Genomic DNA, 22743 nt, shown 5'->3' with positions numbered 1-22743 from the left:
CAGAAGAAAGCCACAGAGGGTTCAAAATGTACCTGTTTTGTACAGAGAGAGACAGTAAACAAGCATTGACCAAACTAATAGGTGTTGCCTATGTGAGAGCTATTGGCTTTGCTAATGTCTCTTTGCCATGCTACAGAGTTTTCTTTTTTTTTTAAAGTGATATGAGATATGTTATAATGCGGTAAGCTAAAAAAGGTGTACTGACGCGGCCAGCTTCGTATGGCTGGAAGGTGTCTTATGGTTGGAGGGTGGGGTGGGGCAACACAGTCAACTGGAGGGTGGGGGATGAGATGGAAGAGGCAACACAGACAACTGGAGGGAGGGTGGTGCTAAAAAAGGGGCACCATGGACAACAGGAAAGAGAGGGTTGGGGAGGGAGGGAAGAAGCAACACGGGCAATCGGGAGGGAGGGAAGTGGCAACATGAAGATCTGGACAGTGGGGGTTGGGACAGAAGTAGACAATAGGAGACTGGTGGTCGGGAAGAAGAAATACAGACAATTGCAGAGTGGGTGGTGGGGGCGAAGAAGTAGCATGGATGTGGGGGTGGAGTCAAAGGAAAGAAAATAAAAAAACAAGAAGCAACATAACAGGAAGAAGAAAAAAATTTAAATAGTAACTTAATTACGAGCCAGCAGTGGAAAGGTCATAACCAAGATGAAGCAATCTGTGCTTGATTCATGCTCCTGAGGAAAGAATATGAAGTGGAGCCTGCATACGCTGCCCAATTAGGAAGCAGAAAATAAAAGTAACAATGATCCAATGAATGGTAAGAAATGGGCTAGCTCCAATTCCCTTGTCGGTCACAGTGTCTCATGAAAGCAGGAGCGCAGGCAAGACCTAAAAAATACAGGTTATATTTTGTTTCACGATTCCTCCTCATATATTAAGTGAAAATACCCGTGTAGCACGTCATACATTGGGAGCATTGTATTATTCTTACATGCACAGGATGTATGATATTCAGGGAGGTTTACTGTACCTGAGAGAGTAAGAAGCCAACATTTGTGACAGGAAACAGATAGTTTATTTGGCATTCCCGTTGTGTACCAAAGCAGACTAATCACATGAAGTCCTGGATCTTGTTTGGAATTTGTATCTATTACAAACATTTTAAAATAAAAAACAGTCAGTGTGCCTTTACATAACAATCATTGCTAGACATTTTTTTTTAAATAAAAAAATTTCACACTGAAGAATAATAGCAATGCAACAGACCAGAGCCATACATCCAAGCTCACAGAACCCTCCTAAAACTTATTTTTTTAAATGCCTCTCCACTCTCATGTTTTCCACAAAAAACTCATAAAAATATCTAACTACATAGATAGGCTTCGGTTATCCCTCTTCATCCATCATCTGCTTAAGTGTCACTCACATTTTCTTCACCCCAACACAGGCTACACTATGGACCAATGGGTTAAACCCCTTCAGCCATTGACTAGCTTCACTGTGAATTATGGCATTTTCTTCTTGCATATGTGAAGAGCCGTCTAGAACCTAGCAGTTCACTTGATTTCAATGGCTGGTAAGCCAATCCTTGTTTTCATTTCTTTATTTTTCGTGTTTTTTAAAAAAAAATGAGGAGGGTATTTTTTCACTTATTTTCGTACTCAAACAATCTTTAGGCACTTTTAAACTATGTACTGCTATTTCTTTTTTCACTATGTCACTTCTTAGTGGAGGGGTGTGGTGCAGCAGCAAGGGCAGCTGACTTCGTAGCACAGAGTTCACGGTTCAATCCCAGCTCCAGCGGAAACTCCATGAGCACCATGTGACTCTGGGCAATAGCTCACATAATTTCCAGAGGGCCCCCAGCGCCTTGAAACTCGGAAGAGTGAGTAGTTTGTGCTTTACAAATACAGATATATTTATTTTTTCACTGTATATGTCTGCAAAACAAAAATTAAATAAAAAAATAGAAGGCTTGCCTAGTGGCTTTGCCAGTGCTTCTTCGTCTCTCTAGCTAATCATGTGTGCTGAGAACTTTGAATGCTAATTAAGCCTCACCATTCACTTACCCTTAATTAAAAATAATCATCCTTCATAGCTGACATCCTCTACCACTCTCTTTTCCACAAAAATGCAATCAGGGTTGGCACCAAACTCACCCTGCTAGGACAAAGACCTATGACCACAGATATGAAGAATCTGCCCTCCACTCCGACGCACATGAAGAGATCTGCAACGCGCCGGTGAGCAGCGTGAAAAGCTTGCATTTCTGCGAAGAGCTTCAAGCCCTGGTGTTTATCATCCAGTGGCATTCACTGGCATCAAGCCCACATCCTAGGCACACCTCGTTCAGCAGGAGACTACCTAACCATAATAAACACTTAGTAAAAGACGCACGTTCAGAGAAGTAAGAATGAATATCCACAGCAAATATTTGATTTCAGTCTCAAGGGTGCTACATTCCTTGAAGAGTTTGTCTTGCGTTAAAGAGGACCCTTCGTTTTTTTTTCTCTTTCAAAAATGTAAACAAGCAGTGGCAAAGGCAAAAGGTCTGACTTTGACTGCCTTTGTCAATGCTTGTTTTGGTTTCTTTTTGTAATACTTTATTTTTGAGGTTGCGAAGCAATACCAAAAGTAAAATAATTTTCAGCTAAGAGCAAAACAAATGTTGTCCTCTCAAAACACTCTATTTCATACAAGTCTGTGGTACTAGAGAGACCTGTTCCTCTTTGAGAAAGAGCAGAATGCCATCACTCATAGTAAAGTTAACCAAGTGCTGAAGTGGGCTGACCCATTGCCCCATGCTGTAGTAGGTGGAAGAAAAATGTCAATGCCCCAAAAACGATTAATCGATCAAAAGGGCAGAACGAAAGGGCCTGCAAGTATGTATATTTTTTTAAGTATTTTAAAACAATTAAAAGGTCTTGGCTAACGAGAGACCAAAAGAGGCCACAATGCTGTACATGTCTCAAGTTGTGTATACTTAACAAAGAAATAAACAAACATTTCCTAGTTTGCAAAATGCAGCACTTATAGACATTTAGACTTCCTCTGAGGAAGAAGCAATCTGCTTTGAAACGCGTAAGGCTTTTCGACATGCTGTAATCCCTACAGCGTTGGGAGATGTTTGTTCCTAATAAAGGATTGTGACACCAACCTTTGCGAGTGCGTTTCCAAGAAAGGGACACCTGGAGCTGGAATTTAATACGCGGCAGTCCTTGCTGCGGGGAACGCACCACCACTAAAACCGTGGGCCACGGGCTGACTTGATATGTCCTAACATGTGGGACTTGGTTGGTATCGCATGGGCATCGCCACGCTGGGGCCCATCTGCGGGCTCTTATAAAGACTGTAAAGGGCAGCAAGTGAACATTGATGTACCTAATTGTGGGTGTTATTTTTCAGGACACACTACAGGACCCAGAATGCTTTGCCCCGAGATGGGCGTGGGATGTGTTAAAACTGTGGGTGTGTCCTTTTGCATCAGTCGAGCCTCTGAGGAAGAAGCAATCTGCTTTGAAACGCGTAAGGCTTTTCGACATGCTGTAATCCCTACAGCGTTGGGAGATGTTTGTTCCTAATAAAGGATTGTGACACCAACCTTTGCGAGTGCGTTTCCAAGAAAGGGACACCTGGAGCTGGAATTTAATACGCGGCAGTCCTTGCTGCGGGGAACGCACCACCACTAAAACCGTGGGCCACGGGCTGACTTGATATGTCCTAACATGTGGGACTTGGTTGGTATCGCATGGGCATCGCCACGCTGGGGCCCATCTGCGGGCTCTTATAAAGACTGTAAAGGGCAGCAAGTGAACATTGATGTACCTAATTGTGGGTGTTATTTTTCAGGACACACTACAGGACCCAGAATGCTTTGCCCCGAGATGGGCGTGGGATGTGTTAAAACTGTGGGTGTGTCCTTTTGCATCAGTCGAGCCTCTGAGGAAGAAGCAATCTGCTTTGAAACGCGTAAGGCTTTTCGACATGCTGTAATCCCTACAGCGTTGGGAGATGTTTGTTCCTAATAAAGGATTGTGACACCAACCTTTGCGAGTGCGTTTCCAAGAAAGGGACACCTGGAGCTGGAATTTAATACGCGGCAGTCCTTGCTGCGGGGAACGCACCACCACTAAAACCGTGGGCCACGGGCTGACTTGATATGTCCTAACATGTGGGACTTGGTTGGTATCGCATGGGCATCGCCACGCTGGGGCCCATCTGCGGGCTCTTATAAAGACTGTAAAGGGCAGCAAGTGAACATTGATGTACCTAATTGTGGGTGTTATTTTTCAGGACACACTACAGGACCCAGAATGCTTTGCCCCGAGATGGGCGTGGGATGTGTTAAAACTGTGGGTGTGTCCTTTTGCATCAGTCGAGCCTCTGAGGAAGAAGCAATCTGCTTTGAAACGCGTAAGGCTTTTCGACATGCTGTAATCCCTACAGCGTTGGGAGATGTTTGTTCCTAATAAAGGATTGTGACACCAACCTTTGCGAGTGTGTTTCCAAGAAAGGGACACCTGGAGCTGGAATTTAATACGCGGCAGTCCTTGCTGCGGGGAACGCACCACCACTAAAACCGTGGGCCACGGGCTGACTTGATATGTCCTAACATGTGGGACTTGGTTGGTATCGCATGGGCATCGCCACGCTGGGGCCCATCTGCGGGCTCTTATAAAGACTGTAAAGGGCAGCAAGTGAACATTGATGTACCTAATTGTGGGTGTTATTTTTCAGGACACACTACAGGACCCAGAATGCTTTGCCCCGAGATGGGCGTGGGATGTGTTAAAACTGTGGGTGTGTCCTTTTGCATCAGTCGAGCCTCTGAGGAAGAAGCAATCTGCTTTGAAACGCGTAAGGCTTTTCGACATGCTGTAATCCCTACAGCGTTGGGAGATGTTTGTTCCTAATAAAGGATTGTGACACCAACCTTTGCGAGTGCGTTTCCAAGAAAGGGACACCTGGAGCTGGAATATATATATATATATATATATATATATATATATATATATATATATATATATATATATATATATATATATATATATATATATATATATATGTAGCACACTTCTCCTTGAACTTTTCCACGTTGCTCAGAAAGTGAAGCACGAACCCAAATAGTGCTGTTTCAATATTTATTCAGCTCTCGCAGCAACCTTAGCAGCCATGACGCGTTTCGACACTCTTGATGTCTTGATCAAATTATACTGCCGTGAAAAGGAACCATCTGGTTCGAAACGCGTAGGCTTTCACAGTGTCTAAATAAAACTTTAATTCCAAAGTGCAGGAGTGCTGGTTTTCCTTTCGTGAACAATATATATATATATATATATATATACACAACAATGTCAATGCTCACCACTCTATGGTGAGAACAGCCAGGTAAGGACCTCTTTAGATGACTTCAAGCGCTCACAGCATTCAGGAAGCAAAAAGAGACCACAAGTCTCTCAAGTGAAAAAAGGCAGGATAGATTTATTCCACACATAGAAAAGTGAAAGACATAATGTCAGTCGATGACGCGTTTCGCTCCGCGAAGGAGCTTGTTCACATGACGCGCCCCAAAATACAACACCAATTTATAGGTCACACACAGATGATGTTAATTGACACATGCCGAAATTATTAAAAAAATAGAAAACAGACTATTGTAAGCCGCCATATTGAATGAGTAGCAGATGTTAGTTTCTACATCATTAATGCCAATAAGAAAACGGACCTTGTTATAATTCAAATGCATAGTGCATGATCATTCAAACAAAGATGTAGTCTAAAACTTATATAATATATATAAAATATAATAAGCATGTAACAGGAAAATGTCCGACAAGTGTCAAAAATAGTACATTGACAAGCTAGAAAAAAACGCTAATGACAAGTGTCCCAACTTGATCTATAGTAGAAAATGTCTTTATGTAATTGGACTACATTGAATATTTGCAGGGTCCACAGAATTCAATTCTTTATCTAAATGTTGATTGGCAGAGTCGAAACACATAATCAAATATGGCCTAAAGGCTAAAAACAAAATATATATATATACATTACCTACTGGCGGTCGCCAGTAGGTATATATAGTTAGGATTTTTTCTCTATGGGTTTTTTGAAAATTCTATGTCTAATAACTTTGGCGTTTGTGGACGGAATCGGCTGAAATTTTCAGGAAAATGGCACATTTTGTTTCTGAGCAGCCCTTGAAAATTTGGGGGGGGTTCGTCCAGTGGGGGCCGAGAAAAAAGGGGGGTCCCAAAACGTGTTTTTAACATTGAGTTTTCCATAGGGCGGTTGGCCTCACTTTTAGCCCGAACGGCTGAATGGATTTGCACGAAACTTGGCAAAATTGTAGGGACTGGTAGCCCGATGTGCCTTTTGTAGGTCTCAATATATGTGCTCCAGTGGATTTTGAGAAATTAACGTTTAAAAAAAGATATATATCTGTAACAGCGGACCGGTTAGCGCTCTGGTTCGCGGACTTTTCGCGCAACGGAGCTTTGTGAAGCGAAGCTGATTGGTTCTCCGGCGTCTGTCAACATTCCAAACAGTCCGTAGCGGCCGCCATCTTGTCTCTCGGTAGGATCGAGAGACAAGAGGAGGTCAAAACAAAGGGGGAAATAACTATAAGGGGGCATAGTAGATCCTCGCTGACCCCCTAGGTTTGATGTGGAGGTTTTAAAAGGGCCCCGCGGGGCAAAAAAAAATAATAAAAATAATAATTGAACGGCTGAATGGATTTGCACGAAACTTGGCAAAATATTAGGGACTGGTAGCCCGATGTGCCTTTGCTAGGTCTCAATATATGTGCTCCAGTGGATTTTGAGAAATTAACGTTCAAAAAAAGATATATATCTGTAACAGCGCTCCGCTTCGCGTAACGGAGGTTTGCGAAGCTGATTGGTCATTCTGTCACTGGGCTATAGTTGGGCTACATCTGGCTGATATTTGGGCTACATTTGTTTTTTTGTGTGTCTGGCGGCCATCTTTGGGCTACATTGGGCTACATTGGGCTTCATTGGGCTACATTCGGCTAATTAGCAAATAGCTCATCGCAAACTAGGAATGGTAAAGAATCGCTATTTATTCCTTAAAGTTCGCTATTTAGGAAATGCAAATAACTTTTATGATACATATGGCGGTTCATCTCTAACAAGATAAGAAGCATAGGGATAGATTTATGATGACTGGCGCATCACCAGGGATGTGTTAGTCATTCTGTGCCGCTGTTCCGTCACCTATGGTGTGCTGCATTTACAATGCGGCGCATCATGGGGCAAAAACAGCACAGATGCGTGATGTATCTGTGCCGTAAAGGTGGCGCATTGCTGGAGTTGTATCGCAAGTGTGATGAAGCTCCAGCAAGGGTCGGGGGTGCCCCTGTCGCAGGGTTTCTGTTCTCACACAGAACTGTGGACAGAGGATTGGAACCTCGGCGAATTAGGGTGTCCCAAAACTCACGTTAGTAATCAAAAACTATTTAGCAAGCTAGGTACAGTGTCACATTGGATATAACAAACTCTCAATGTTTAGACAATCCAGAATATGAACTTATAGTACCTCAGGATACGTGGAACTCATGAACAGTCGGTCGTTATATATTTCTTAGAAACCAGAACATGGAGTTAAGAAGAACACATGTGTATTTGAAATGTTTATTTACTAATGCCGTCTTCTCAGGCGTAGTACCTTAGATAATAAAAGTACACATATTATCAGTAGCAAAATTACCAGCATAGTTACTAGTACATAAAAAGTGAATGGTGATAGTATGTTAACATGCTGTAAATGAATAAGAGTTAGCAACACTTATAAGCAGCCGCGGGCCGTGGAGGGAGTTACGGTGAGGCAGGGAGGCGGGGAGGGGGAGAAGCAGGGTGGAGAATACAAGTACACATATTATCAGTAGCAAAATTACCAGCATAGTTACTAGTACATAAAAAGCGAATGGTGACAGTATGTTAACATGCTGTAAATGAATAAGAGTTAGCAACACTTATAAGCAGCCGCGGGCCGTGGAGGGAGTTACGGTGGGGCAGGGAGGCGGGGAGGGGGAGGGGCAAGGTAGAGAGGGCTCCACCCTGCTTCTCCCCCTCCCCGCCTCCCTGCCCCATCGTAACTCCCTCCACGGCCCGCGGCTGCTTATATCTCACCCTCCCTAATACACATATTATATTATTTGCTAAGAAGGTCTCTTTGTGTTGGTTTAGGGCGTGTCCATACTTTAGTGTCTTAGATTTGAAGGAATCACATCAGCATACACCAGCTCTCTCTTCATGTGAACCGCATCAACTGTTGTGTATGTGTGTTCGGCAAAGCAATATAAAACCCGCCTCATGCCCAGAATTGGCAGAAGTTGCACTTATGTTATGAGTATGAAGTCGTGGAGATCAGACCTCATAACAATTCTGTATCGTGTTGTTCTTGAAACTTTAGCACTCGCTGTACAGATATAGTTTAACAAGTAAAGCAGATAGTAGACCAATAACATATTATTCTCATGTAAACCACGATGAACTACTAGGTGGAAAGCTAAAGCAACAACTAAGTGTCGTGTGCAGAAGTTGCAAAAAAGGAAAAATGGCGTTTAAACCGGTAATGAGCCCATGCTAACTTAACACGGTGTAAAGATATCCAGGACCTAGATGACACCTCCTCATGATCCGGAAACGAACTGAATAAGATAATAGAAGTGCCATCTCATGAGAGCAGATTGCAAGTTTATATGTGGACGGTCCGCAAGGTAAAGCATTAAAAACTAGGAAAATTCAATGCTAAAGAAAAATAAAACAGCCAAGTACTTTATCGAGTCTTAAGCCAATAGGCAAGGTAAATAATAACAACTTGACAAATAAGTCAATGAATTGTCAATGAAATGCTAGTACTCAGCATATCAAACATGAAAAAGGTCTATGACATAACTGTGTATGCAAAATAAGCTGCAACAGCCTCCAATAGGAAGTCACCGTCTTCATCCGAAAACAGTTCAGCCATCCAATTTAAAAGCGGAAAAGAACATACGTGCTCTCCCAGCACCGGATCCTCTATCACCATCAGAGGACAGCTCGGTGGGTTTTCAAGAAAGCTGTGTTCCAAGAAAGACTGTGCTGCCGCCAGTAAATTCCAGGGACCAAGTAGTCCATGCATCAATGCCACAGCCATAATCCTTTCGCCAGGACAAATCAACTCGTGAGTAATGATAGGAGTCATCAGCTGATTAAAGTCGACGTCAGGAGAAACCGGTCCGCAGAGACACAAATCAATGGCCCAATCGAAATCACAGGTCAGGCAGTGAAATACAGGCTGGACACAGGTGAAGTAGGAGAACCGAAAAGATAATCCATATGCCGTGCTTAATATCGCCAACGGCATTGTGCCATAATATTCTAGCATGCGATTGCGGAACAGTGTCAGCAGCTGCAGGGTCGGAGGTTGCATAGGAGGGACATCCATATTTAAAAATGTAAAAAAGCACAAGAGCGTCCGCTGGTAATGCAAGTAAAAATGCAATCCACGAACCAGAGTGGAGAAAATGGAATGAAAGGGAGCAGGGATGACTCCAAAGATTTTCTCAAATGAAGTCACGAGACCACTGGTAACAACTTTAAAAAAGTGTGCCAGGGATTTTGTGGAGGATGCGTTAAAGATAGTCGGAAACATGTTGCTGAAATTGAAAGGCAAACCTGTGTACGGGTGTTCGCTATGTGAAGTACGAAAGTTTCACGGGCCGAACTCAAGGCCACCTCTCTCTGAGACAAAAGAGCTCTTATTCTTGTCATGCCGTTGAAACGTGTCCCAAGGTTGGTATTTGTGGCCAGATTGAAAACTCCCTATGTTCATGTGTGGGAGGAAATAGAACATTTCTGCAGCAAATAACCCGTTCACTTACTGTTACGATAAAAGGAATACTTTTTAATTAACTCAGAACAATCTTCATTATTGAGCATCAAATAACTACCATTTTCCAACAACTTGAACGTGGGGATGATAGCAGGAACTGGCGTGCCTTGCAACACGCAAGCCATATTTGGTCGGTGTTTGTTGCATGAATCGTGTAACTGTATGTGCCTACACATTAGTGAATGATCTGGCGTCTCAGTGCATTCCTCTCCATTCAGATAAACTTCTTGATCATCTTTGAAACATCTGTATGTGTATGGAAGCGACCAGACCTCATGAACAAAAGCACTACCTAAAGGTTCATAAAGACCTATTGGTATATATTTCATACAATTTGAAAACTTATATAAAGCAAAAGGCAGCGTTATTAAACCGTGGATAAGGCATGTTGCCAAAAAACCCGCAATCCTCTGCTGATGATGTCACTGAGCATGTCATGAATGATGTAATATGTGACATCATCAGTAGTGGATTATGGGTAATAGTATCTCTAGTTTACTCCCCTATAGCTGTCTTTCTTTTAACATAAGTGTGTGTTTCCTTCCCTTATACTTACTGTTTTTGGTTCGCTTCCAGTTCGCGTACCAGCGAGCGAACTAGGAAGCGAACTAAGAGAAATAGAGGTTGGCACAGTTCCAAATATTGTACCAATTTTTTAATAACGGGGAGGTAGTTCTGAAAAGAACTTTTTTTTTTATTTTTCTGAACATTTTTTTACTGTTTTTGAATTTTTCGGAACAGTTTTATATTTTTTTGGGTTTTTCTTGGAGGGGGCAATGAAAACGATTCATTGTAAAGGGCTCAACAGGAGCAACAAAACAAAAAAAAGAAGTATTTATTATTTTGGGCGTTTCGGACAAACTTGCATATGATAGTCAATAGCTCTGTTGATCAGAGTGATGCTTCTTTCTCCGTAGGAAATGAATCCATCGCAAAATACGCAGGTGTGTTTTACTTCACCAAATCTCATTTGTATATTTGGCACCATCTCCCTGCCCTCTGGTCCCGTTACTTCCGGTACAACAGATCTTCTGGCCATAATAGGGAGATTATCTAGGTCGTTCCGAAACTGTGCAGCACTGTAGTTGTTAGGATGCCACCTAGTCATATGGCGATGCATTGTGTAGTTTCCGAAACTGTATTTTTTGTCGGTCCCTCTGGACAGTCTATCTTGACATATAAGGCAAGTTACGTATCTTGCATTTACTTTTTTCTGACCTTTGGGAATTTTAAAAAATTGCCAAATGAAGTTTTCTTTCCGGTGAGACGTCTTGGGCTGCTCAGGCAAAAACTGCCTCTCTTCGTGCTCGTCCTCCTGTTCCTCTTCTTCTTCTTCTTGTTGAATTACAACTTGAGCAGGTGGTCCACTCTTCCTTGGATGTGGTGGAGGTGGTGGGGAAGCACCAGCTGAAGCTACTAAAGAAGCCATTGCTCAGTGATCACAAAGGGTCTTTCTCTCACAATGATGAAAGTCAGAGTGAGGAAAGAAGGAGGGATTTTCATCATTTGGGAAAAACAAGAGTTCTCAACCAATCAAAAGTGTTCATTTTAGATTATATGACCTAGTCTTACATCATTAGGAAACCAAAAGTGAAATGAACCAATGAAAAGTGTTATTACCAAGTCACATGACTTGCTGTGTTTACGTTAAGCGCTTTGCAGGGCCTCCCGGTTTGCTTCCAGAAACCTGCGCTTTGGCACTCGCTTCGCGTACCAGTTTGCTAACGTAGCACGTCATATGACGTATCAAGCGACAACGTGGAACGTCATGCGGACGGGAGGCGTCACGATGTTGTTTTCTAACGCGGCACTTGCGGTAAAGAAACGTTTACCGGCTCGCGGTCTATTTCGCGGCATCAAGGTCAGCTAACGGGAAGCTTCCCGATTCGCGAAGCGGGAACGAAGAAAAAAAAATATTTTAAAAAAAAATTATTCATAAACATATAAAATATATTTTTGGATTTAAAGAAGAATACATTTTACAGCTACAGATATTAGCTGTTAAAAAACCAATGAAATTCACAGAAAAAACCATAGGTTATAGACCATATATAGTTAGGAATTAGCATTTACAAAACCTTGAAAATTCACTGAAAAAACCATAGGTTATAGACCATATATAGTTAGGAAATAGCATTTAGAAAACCTTATTTTACTCACACAAAACCATTGAAATTCCATATATAGTTAGTTGCACTAACTATATATCGCGCACCTGCAATCCACTGCTGATGATGTCACATATTACATCATTCATGACATGGTCAGTGACATCACTGATGACATCACTGATGACATCTCAAATGACATCACTGATGACATCACTGATGACAACATCCAGTGACTGTATGCTTCTGTAAAGTTAAAATATGTCTTACATATTGAAGAATGAGTGGATGTATAAGTGTCTGGATGAAGGATTTAGTAGGTGCATGACTGACTGTATAAGTGAGTGATTAAATGTGTCTCACTGAGTGCATGGGTTAGTGACTAAACTGTTTTAAATTGTGCATCATTGTGTCTGTTGTTTTGTAATCTGATGCATGTGTTGATCATTAGCTATATGACTAACTATATGGGTTATTGATTAGTTGCCCAAGTATTTGTATGGGAGACTGAGTGTGTGTGTGGGTGTCTGGGAGGTGTATGACTCTGTGCATAGATGTGTGAGCAGTTGATTCACTAGATGTATGGGTTCAAAAGTGCATGTGGAAACATCTGTATGGGCGGTTGACTGTGTGCATGAGTGTATTGGTGAGTGAATGGATATCTCAGTGCTACATGTCAAAGTAAGTACATATGTAAAACACAGTACATGTGATAGTTGACATATATAAATAACTGTGCATAAGAGCCAGTGAATGTGTGAGTGGCTGTATGGATTATTGTGAACTTGTATCAGGGATTGTATAACAGAGTAAATATGTGTTATTATATGTTCCAATAAGTAAGGTGTGTATAACTATATAGTTGAGGAAATCGAGGTGTGATTGATTCTTTGCAAGACTGACTAGGTGTGTGAGTAACTCCATGGATGAGTGACAGTCTGTGAGTGTCTGTTTACACTGAGTGTATCTAAGGTTATATTAGAGTCTGAAGAGGTTCATTGTATCATCACATGAATGATGTCATCAGTGATGTGATCAGTAATGTCAAATGAGATGTCATCAGTGATGTCATCAGTGATGTCATTTGAGATGTCATCAGTGATGTCACTGACCATGTCATGAATGATGTAATATGTGACATCATCAGCAGTGGATTGCAGGTGCGCGATATATAGTTAGTGCAACTAACTATATATGGAATTTCAATGGTTTTGTGTGAGTAAAATAAGGTTTTCTAAATGCTATTTCCTAACTATATATGGTCTATAACCTATGGTTTTTTCAGTGAATATATATATATATATATATATATATACATATATATATATATATATATATATATATATATATATATATATATATATGGTGCATGATTTGACGTGAAAATGTGTAAAAAAGTGTGTTAAAAACATTCCTAAAGCAACATAAGGAAGCAGTTAATGAAAACCAAAAACCACAATTATAAGGGTACCTAGAGCGATTAATAAAGACCTAAGGTAGAAACATTGAATTTATGTGTCAACAATGTGGTTAAAATTTCATGATCAGATATTTATAAATTGCAAAAAAGTCACAGAATTGTTTTGTCAAAACAAATCTAACAAAGCTCTTAAGTCATCATATTGAAAGTGGCTTATTGCATGGGTTAAGGGTACAAAAAGAAGAAAAGACCGACGTTTTTGAAGATAGACAAAATTATAAAAAATTATGCAAATCTTCCGTAAGGTTCAAACCATTGGGGGCTCTAGTGTCAAGTGACATAATGAAATGGGATTCTTTTTGTCTCATTAATCTCTCTCGATTCCCTCCCCGGCCGGGGGGTGGTACAGAGCATAAGACAGTGTATTCTAGATCTTTTAATTTGTTATTATGAACAGCTTTGAAATGTCTAGCGACAAGATAGTCACTATTACTGTTTACAATAGCTCGAATGTGTTGCAAGATGCGCTTGTGCACAGGGAGTTTTGTGCGCCCAATATATTCCAAATTGCAGGTACACTTGAGTTTGTAAATTGCAAACTCAGTCCTGCAGGATAGGTGTTCCTTAATTGGAATTTTGGAGTCACTAAAAGCTGTGGTGTAATGTGTGCTATTCCGGGCAAAAGTGCAGGCGCGACACCATGTACACTTAAAAAAAACCATTTTACTAAGCCATGGTTTTTTAGGTAGAGCCTCCGGCATTGGTTTGTCGAGAGCATCCCGCATTGAGGGTGCCCACCTAAATGTGATAGAAGGCAAGCTGGGAAGAATTGGTCCTAGAATATTATCAGTTAGGACTATTCGCCATTCCGCACAAATAATACGGAGGATTGTTCTTTCTTGTGAACAGAGAGTGGTAATGAGTCTGATAGAACATTCAGATTGACACTCTGGGCTGCTAACTCTAGGGGCCAACAACACATCCCTGTCTGGTAATTTAGCCATAACTAGTTCTTGATTCAGGACTTTCTAAGAGTAACCTCTATTCAGAAATCTTTGCATTGAGGCATCTAGACAAGAGGCAGCTGTACTATCGTCACTGCATATTCGACGTATTCGAATAAATTCCCCATAGGGGATACTGTTAATTGTGTGGATGGGGTGGGCACTCTGGGCATGGAGTATAGAATTGCCGCAGTGGATTTACGGAAAAGCCTGGTTTCCAATGTGTCATTCTCCACATACAGCTGAACATCTAGAAATTCAGCCAACGCGTTGTTTATTGTGGCTGTACATTTTAGATTTAAATCATTAACAAATGTTGTGGCCTCTTCAATGGTACCATTCAGATGATACAAACATCGTCGATGTAGCGCCAATAATGGGAAATATGTGGCAACCAGTTTGGGTGTGTGACGCTGAGAACGCGCTCCTCCCACCAGCCAACATGTAAACATGAATAGCTGGGGGAGAAGCACGAACCCATAGCCACACCACGCAATTGCTGGTAGATGTTGCTCTGGAATTTAAAATAATTAGAGGTTAAACAAATCCTGATCATTTCCATTAACATTGCATTGTGCCCTCGAAACACAGAATCACGCCTGTTCAAATAATGTTCCACAGCCTGCATGCCTTGTATGTGGTTGTTGGAAGTATATAATGATTCGATGTCCGTCACCACAAATAAATAGTTAGAATTCCATTGCACATTTTTGATCTTATTAAAAAAATCAGTTGTATCCTTCAAATACGATGGTAAATTGACCACATGGGGTTGGAGGAAAAAGTCTACATATTTCGATATCTTCTCATTGATGCTACCTATGGCAGAGATGATGGGACGACCAGGTACAGGGCTTACCAATTTATGAATTTTTGGGAGAAAATACAAAAAAGGAACAATAGGGTGTTCTACATTAAGAAACTTAAATTAATCTCTAGATAACAGGCCTAATTTGTACCAATTATGTACTTTTTTGCGAGTGATTTCATCGCTTTTTAACATCTCATGCTGAGTAGATAAAGCATAACATACAACATCAGAAAGGTGTCGATTGGCCTCAATTAAATAGTCTGAACGTGCCCAAAGTACTGTATTTCCCCCCTTATCTGAGTTCTTAATGATGACATCACAATTGTTTTGTAATTTTTTCACCAGCTGATGATACTGGCCGTTAACGTGATCCATGTGTCTGGTCTTACTTAGCACTCTTCTGTTTAAGTTTTTAAGTTCGGTAACAACTCTGTCACTAAATACATCAACTGCATCCCTAGCCATGAGAGGAAGAAAGGTCGATTTTGGCTTGAAGAGACTGGGAGCTGATGAGTTCACAGGGAGAGTCTGACTGACTGTTGGGCCAGGTTGCAAATCTACTTCATGTGCAAGATCATACAGGTTTTGAAGTCCCATTAAATCCCCTACACTAATTGACGTTGAAGCCTCCACATTAGCTGTTTCATTTGTTGATTTTTGGCGTGCGGAGTTCAGTTTGAAATACTTGATCAATTTTATTTTCCTAATGAATTTAAAAACATCAATACATGTTTGGCTGTAGGAAAACCTGTTGCTTGGGCAGAAAGTTAAACCTAACGATAATAATTGTTCTTCAGCCTTAGTAAGTACAGTATTATTCAAATTTACCACTGTGTTCTCCGTAGTATCTGCTATTTTCTCCAGTTCCTTTTCGCCCTTCCTTGCGAGGTATTTTTGTTTACATTTACGCTTCCTTGCGCGCCGGTTTTGACTGCTGGATTTGCCGGCTTGGATGGCGGATTGCGTGAACGCAAGGAATAACGCCGGTCCTCGTTGACAAAATTTAATTCCTCAATTAAGGAAAAATTGGCCAGACCGGCCAGTAATGATGGTGGTGTCGAGTTGCCCTCTTCCGATTCGTTGGATGTTAAAGAATTTAGAGACACTGTGTCGGATTCTTCTTGAATGGAGGACATTGTGCCTGGCCCCGCAGTTTGATTTGCGTTTTGTTTGCTGGTGCCAATCATTGCCTCACGTTTGTAGTTATCAAATTTTCGTGCAAACGTAAATATTTTACCTGTGGCATAATCGTTCTTGTCCCTAGTGAATTAAAATATTTTTCGCTTTATGATTGTTTCCTCCAATTTTTTAATCCGTATATCAATTTCCGACTTGCTTTTTTGAATGAAGTCAGTTTCGCCAGATGCCTCTAATAGGGTATTAATCCTCTCAATCTCTACAAGAAGTGCATCGCGGTCAATTTCGCGTATTTAATTAAGATATGAATCATGTTCATAGATCTTTGTAAGTTGTTAATTGCCCATTCCTGCAGCATTTGTGCGTTAGGATTCTCATATGTTGGCACTATGAGGATGCTCAAACCACGTGGCACTCGATTAGCATCACAATATTTCTCTATTGACTTTTTCTCCCACCACTTTGAGAGTTCACTGCGTAACAATTTCTCCAGAGTCTTTATAGGGGATTTAACATCTTTATTGCCGTCACTAGTTGTAGTAGTAGGTTGCTCATTTGTGACAGTTGGAAGGTTTTCAAAACGCGCTTCAGCTGTGCTTTCTCGGTTCCGGAGCGCGTCACTGGAAATCATTGTGTGGATTTGATGTAAAATACAGTCTTTGTAATTGTCACTCTGCCTATATATATATATATAGTGTACCTGCTGGCGGTCACCAGTAGGTAGTTATAGTGAGGACCTAATTTCCATAGGAAGAGCGTTTTTTGTTTTCCCAATAACTTTGGCACTGTTTCACGAATCCTCACGAAATTTTTAAAGCAAGTATGACTCTCACTCCAGCCGCTGATGTAGAAGTTTTGTAGTGATCCGTCGAGTGGGGGCTGAGAAAATGGGGGGGGGGCAAAACACGTTTTCCCCATGGTAATTCCCATGGAGATTTTAGACACAACTACAGCCCGAAATGCTGAACAAATTTACACTAAATTTGGCAGAAAGTTTAGCTATTGGTCCAGAAAGTGACCTTTTTGTAAATTGCCATACATCCGTTCAGTTATTTTTGAAATAGTAAGGAAAATGCAAATTTGCATATATAGGGACGTGAAGGCTCCACAAACCCTCCTGATCTCGTCCTTTAAACCAGAAAGTGTTGGGAGCCATAATGGGACTCGCTTGCGCCAAGTCCCACAAAAAAAAACATAAAAAAGAGAAGGGGGTAGGAATACCCTGACCACCTAGGCCTCTTGGTGGGGTCTACAGGGACCCGCAGAGCCAACAAAAAAATGTTTTGTTTAATATTCATTGGGAGCCACGTTGGAAATGCGGCTCCCGTTGAAAATAAAAGAAGTGCAGACTCCCACGCTTCTTTACTAATAGGCCTCCGGGTGGGACAGGTCACGGAGACATGCAAAAAATAAAGGTGGGAGTACGCTGACCCCCCTCCTGATGCTTATAAATGCTCCGAAGACCACCATCTCTCTGGGGATTTTGAACTGTTAAAGGGGCAGGTCTCAGAACCCCCATTCCCAAGGGACACCACTTCCCTGGGGCTATTTAATTTGTAATGGGGAGGCCTTAGGACCCCCCCAAGCCCACCACCTCTCTTTTTTTAAATAGGAGGGGGACCACGCAGCCCCCTATCAGGTTGTTCTCGGCCCTGGGACGGCCAAAACCCTGGTGCAGGCCCTACAACAACAAAGGAAGGGGGGCTGCACGCAGGGCCGGACTGGGAAGCAAAACCGGCCCTGGCAAAGTGCTCGGCAGGCCCCCCCTGGAGTTGGGGGTGCCGACAAGCTCTTTGCCGGGGTCGGTTTTCGGCCGATTTTGTTACAGGGACGATTTTGCAGCTATGCTGCAAAACCGGCCCTGTAACAAAAACGGCCCCCAGGGGCCCAAAACCGGCCCCCTCCCTTGCGGCGCACCGGGGGATTGCCCGGTGCCTGCAACGGCCAGTCCGGGCCTGGCTGCCGGCCGTCCCTTCTACAGGTATAGATGGCCATAGGGACAGCAAATGCCCAGGGCCAGCTACTGCTATGTCCAGGGGTGCCCACCCCAGGACATAGCTGGTTGCTGTGGCTTGGCGGGAGCTTTACCACTCACGCATAATTACAGTAAACTCTCTGCTTTTCAGCAAGCGAGAGCTGAGAAAATGCTCTTGCTGGCTGGGAGCAGAGCATTCCTCTGTTTTCCTGCCTGCGGTCAAGGGAGCAGGGAAACAGACTAATTGCTTTCAGACAAAGGGAGCTGCATGTTTAGCAGCTCCCTATGCCTGACAGCAAAGCTGACTCCCGCAGGAGGCGGGGAGCCGGTAAGGACTGCAGCGGGATTTAGGCTCACCCTGCGGTGTCAGTGGAGACTGGACGCGCTGGGGCACCCTGGAGACATGGACGGGTACAGGAGGTTGGGGCTCCTAAGGCTGAAATCTGCCCATGGAGGGGGCCATACAGCCCGCCTTCTACATTTGAAAAAAGCTGGACCCCTGGGAATGGGGTCCTGAGGGCTGAAAAGGCCTGAGGAGGGGGAGGCTGCGTGCCCCCCACCCACTAATAAAATATAAAATAAAAGACCGTGCTCTGGGGGATGGGGTCTCCAAGACCAAAATCAGCCCTGGGATAGGGCCATGCAGCCCACCTCCTGAATTACAAATAGGCCAGGCCTGACGGATGGAGTCCCTGTGGCGGATAAAGGCCTGGGGAGGAAGCCCACACAGCAACCTCCCCCATTGAAAAAAGGCGTGGCCCCAGGGTATAGGGTCCAGGGGCCAAAAACGGCCTAGGGTAGGGTGGCCAAGTGGCCCCCTCTTCTAATAAAATTAGAAAAATAATAAAAGGTCGGGCCAGGGAAAGTCACCGGAGGCCCCAACCCCTTTCTCAAAGGGGCACAACTTGTTGGGGGATGACGTTCCTGTGAGAAGTTGGCCTGGTATATGCTGTCCACTAACTAAAGTAGGCACCTTACAACAGTCCAAACAACCCTCATGATGATTTCAGAGGTCAAAGATAACCTTAGAATGCTATCCAAGTGGTAGCTGTGGAGAGCAGCCGTCAAGCTTAGTCTTGAAGGAATGTTAAGCAGCTTGTTTGACCAGAATACAACATTAAAGTATTGGTTAAGTGAAAGGAGAACCACACAGTAGTTATAAAAATATGTATTTATTAATATAACACTCCCTGGCACACTACTGATTGGAGGATGAAGTCCTCTTGGATGCTGAGGGTCTTTGAGGGCCAAGAACGCCTCCTGTTACTTCCACTAAGTCCCATACAGCAATATTGCTGAGGGCTAGTCAGAGGCCCGCCCCCTTTCTCCACCACTCTGCAAAAGCGCTGTTAGACCTGGCCCTTTTCACAGGTTTATACTCAAACTTTTTGCCTTTTTCCTCATATTGTTCTGACCCTGCTTTCATTGGCTATATGATTCTGGGCACTTTACCCCTGGTGATCAGTGCTGAAGTGCATATGCTCTCTGTATAAATTGTGACAATGATTGGTTATCCATGATTGCTATATTTAATTTACTGGTAAGTCCCTAGTAAGATGCATGGTGTGTGCCAGGGCCTGTAAATCATAGGCTACTAGTGGGCTTGCAGCGCTGGTTGTGCCACCCACATGAGTAACCCTGTAATGTGTCTTAGACCTACCACTGTAGTTTCTGCATGCGCTGCCATGTTGTCCTGGCAAGTTCACCCACTTGCCAGGCCCAAAACCTTCCCTTTCCTTACATGTAAGGCACCTCTAATGAAGGTCAAAGGAATCCCTATGGGCAGGGTACTTGAAAGGTAGGACATGTACTGGTGTGTGTGACTGAGAGTGGAATACAGTGTATTTCGTTTTTTCACTATTGAAAGGCTATCTATCCCCAAGGCTAATCATTTGGGTTGCACTGTAACATTTTTACATGTGTAACTTGCAATAGGGACAGGACAGGAAAATGGAGTTTAGGCTCTCAGAACAAAGAATGTATTCACGCACTTTTTTGTGAAGGTGGTTTTTATTTCTGTGTTTGAAAATGCTAAATTTAGAGAGTGGACATTTTCATACTTTACCATTCTGTGTACATCTGGTTGTGTGTGTATTAAGCATCTGGTGTTCGAGTGACAGGAGCTGGGATGTGCATTCATGCTAGACAGTCAATGGGGGGTTGAGATGTTCCCTGCCTGCCCTGGGTGACTCTTTGCAGGGCTGCATTTGGAGTGGTGGGGGGAATTTCGCTTGCACTTGAGTAGGCTGTGCCTCCTGTTTTCATAACGCTGTCTCCACTCCCTGTGGCCATGCTGCACCAGGGAGGACAGGACTGGTTTGGACTTGGCTCAGAGACCCTTGCCACAAAGAGAACAATGACAATTTGGGGTATAAGTATTACACCTAAAACCCTAGGACTTTAGATTACTTCAAGGAACAAGAGTACTCTGCCAAGAAGAAGAGCAGAAGGACTGTGTGAGGAGCGCTGCCTTCTCTGAGTGAGGGGTGGGTTGGCCTGCAGTTTTTGTCTCTGGTGGAGGAAAAGGACTGACTATTTTTGCCCTGCTATCGTATCCTGCTTGAGAAGAAAATCTCCAAGGGCTTGTGTGTGCTTGCCTCCTGTTTTGGGAGACTCAGGGATATTAAAGTCTTCCTTGGGCTTTTACTTTACTGGAGCTTCTTGCGCTTCTTGGAAGTTCCATTGTGCTTTTACTTTTCTAAGAATTACCTGGGGGCTTTATTTACTGAAAAAGTTCCTGTGCCTTTCCCTGTGGGGAAGTTCCAATGTGCTTTCCATGCTAGCCCAAACTTCTGTGGACACTCAGTTTGCTGTAACAACTTGGGGTTCAGCCACCACCGCTGTGTGCCGAGCAGAGGTCGGGAGAGATCTCCAGTTACGGCATGGCCAGCGCGAAGGAGACTCTGGGCGTTGCTTGGAAACCAATGTAGCGACTCTGGATCATTGGCACCACGGAAACAAGCCCTCAGAAACCACTGAGTTCCTGTAGCCTCAGCAGCACCAGGTCGCCGGGCTTCCGTCACCTTCAGTGAAGGAGAGGGGTTTCGTGAGGCCGTGCTTGGTTCATCAACCCCGAGGACACCCCAGTGGGTAGCATGAGAAGGGCCAAGGGACCTCCGCTCATGTCAGAAGTGGGCGGGCCCTGCCCTTAAAGGGAAACTGCACTGCGGGCTGCCACGAGTCGTTGGCAGCCTGAAGAGGAAATGGGAGAGCTCCGTCCCGCTGTGGGCAGGGCCAGAAGGCCACCGGCAGAGTGGCAATATCAGGATGCCGTTGCAGGCTCGGTCCAGTGAATGCAATTTATTTATTTTATTGGCAGCAGAGAGTGGATACGGGCAGGTGAGTTTTCAGCACTGCCGGCCGCTGCAAGGAGGGGACCTGGCGTGGTCTCCTTTGCAACAGAGGCTGCATTCTCCTGCAGCAGCTGCCCCTCTTTGCAAACATGGGCAGCTGCCCTTTTTAAAGTTATCCTCCGGGAGACCAAGTCAGGTCTACCGCCCCCTTACCTGGGCAGCTACGTGTGTAGAGGGACACCTGTGGGGGCATTGATTGGACGTTGCCACTCAGGGTAGACCTCAACAGAGGCCCGATCCCCCTGCCGTAATTGTAGTAAATGGGCAGGTGGCCCAGTAACCACCTGGTAGGGAATGGGAGCACCATATTTCTTGCATTAGGAGTGCGGTTATGACATGACTTGCATAATATGTACAAGTGAAAGTGATCTTGGGACTCATATGTTTTACCTGGGGATCAAGTATTTGTGGCTTAACATGTTTTACCTGGTGAACAAAGTGACTTAGGTTTTAGGGCGTGCAATCTAAGAGCATTTAATTGCCCTATAGCACTAAATGTAATGTTTATGACAATTGCCTTATGGCAAAGTGATTTATGATATATATGATGTCATGACAAGTGCCTAGTGGCACAGTGATTTATGTGATTGTGATCTGATGTGTTTTATATATAATTCAAGTGATAATTTTTATACCACTGTGTAAGTCTCTTTTTGTGGTGTGTGTCACTGATGTGTATATGTGTTGCGCAAATGCTTTACACATTTCATCTGGCATAAGTCTGACTGCTCTGCAAAGCTACCAAGGTAGTGAGCAGGGGTTATCTTGGGTGTGTAACTACCTTATTCTGACTAGTGTGGTGGGTTCTGCCTGGCTTATGTGTATACCCTAGCCAACCAGAAACCCCATTTCCAACAGGTGTCTACTCGATGAATAACCATAGAAATTCACTTAAAAAAACAAGATTACAAGACGTTAAAGTTAGGAAGTAGAATTTTTAAAAACTCAGAAATTCACTGAAAAAAACAAAGGTTACAGGGACATTACATTTAGGCTCAGATTTCACTCATACAAAATAGAAATTCAGCAGTAATAGTTACCTGAGCTAACTATAACCTATGCCCCTGCAATGCAATGCACTGCTTAT

Source organism: Lissotriton helveticus, chromosome 10 (genome assembly GCF_964261635.1).
Source record: "Lissotriton helveticus chromosome 10, aLisHel1.1, whole genome shotgun sequence".
Taxonomy (NCBI): domain Eukaryota; kingdom Metazoa; phylum Chordata; class Amphibia; order Caudata; family Salamandridae; genus Lissotriton; species Lissotriton helveticus.
This window is presented reverse-complemented; position numbering follows the sequence as displayed.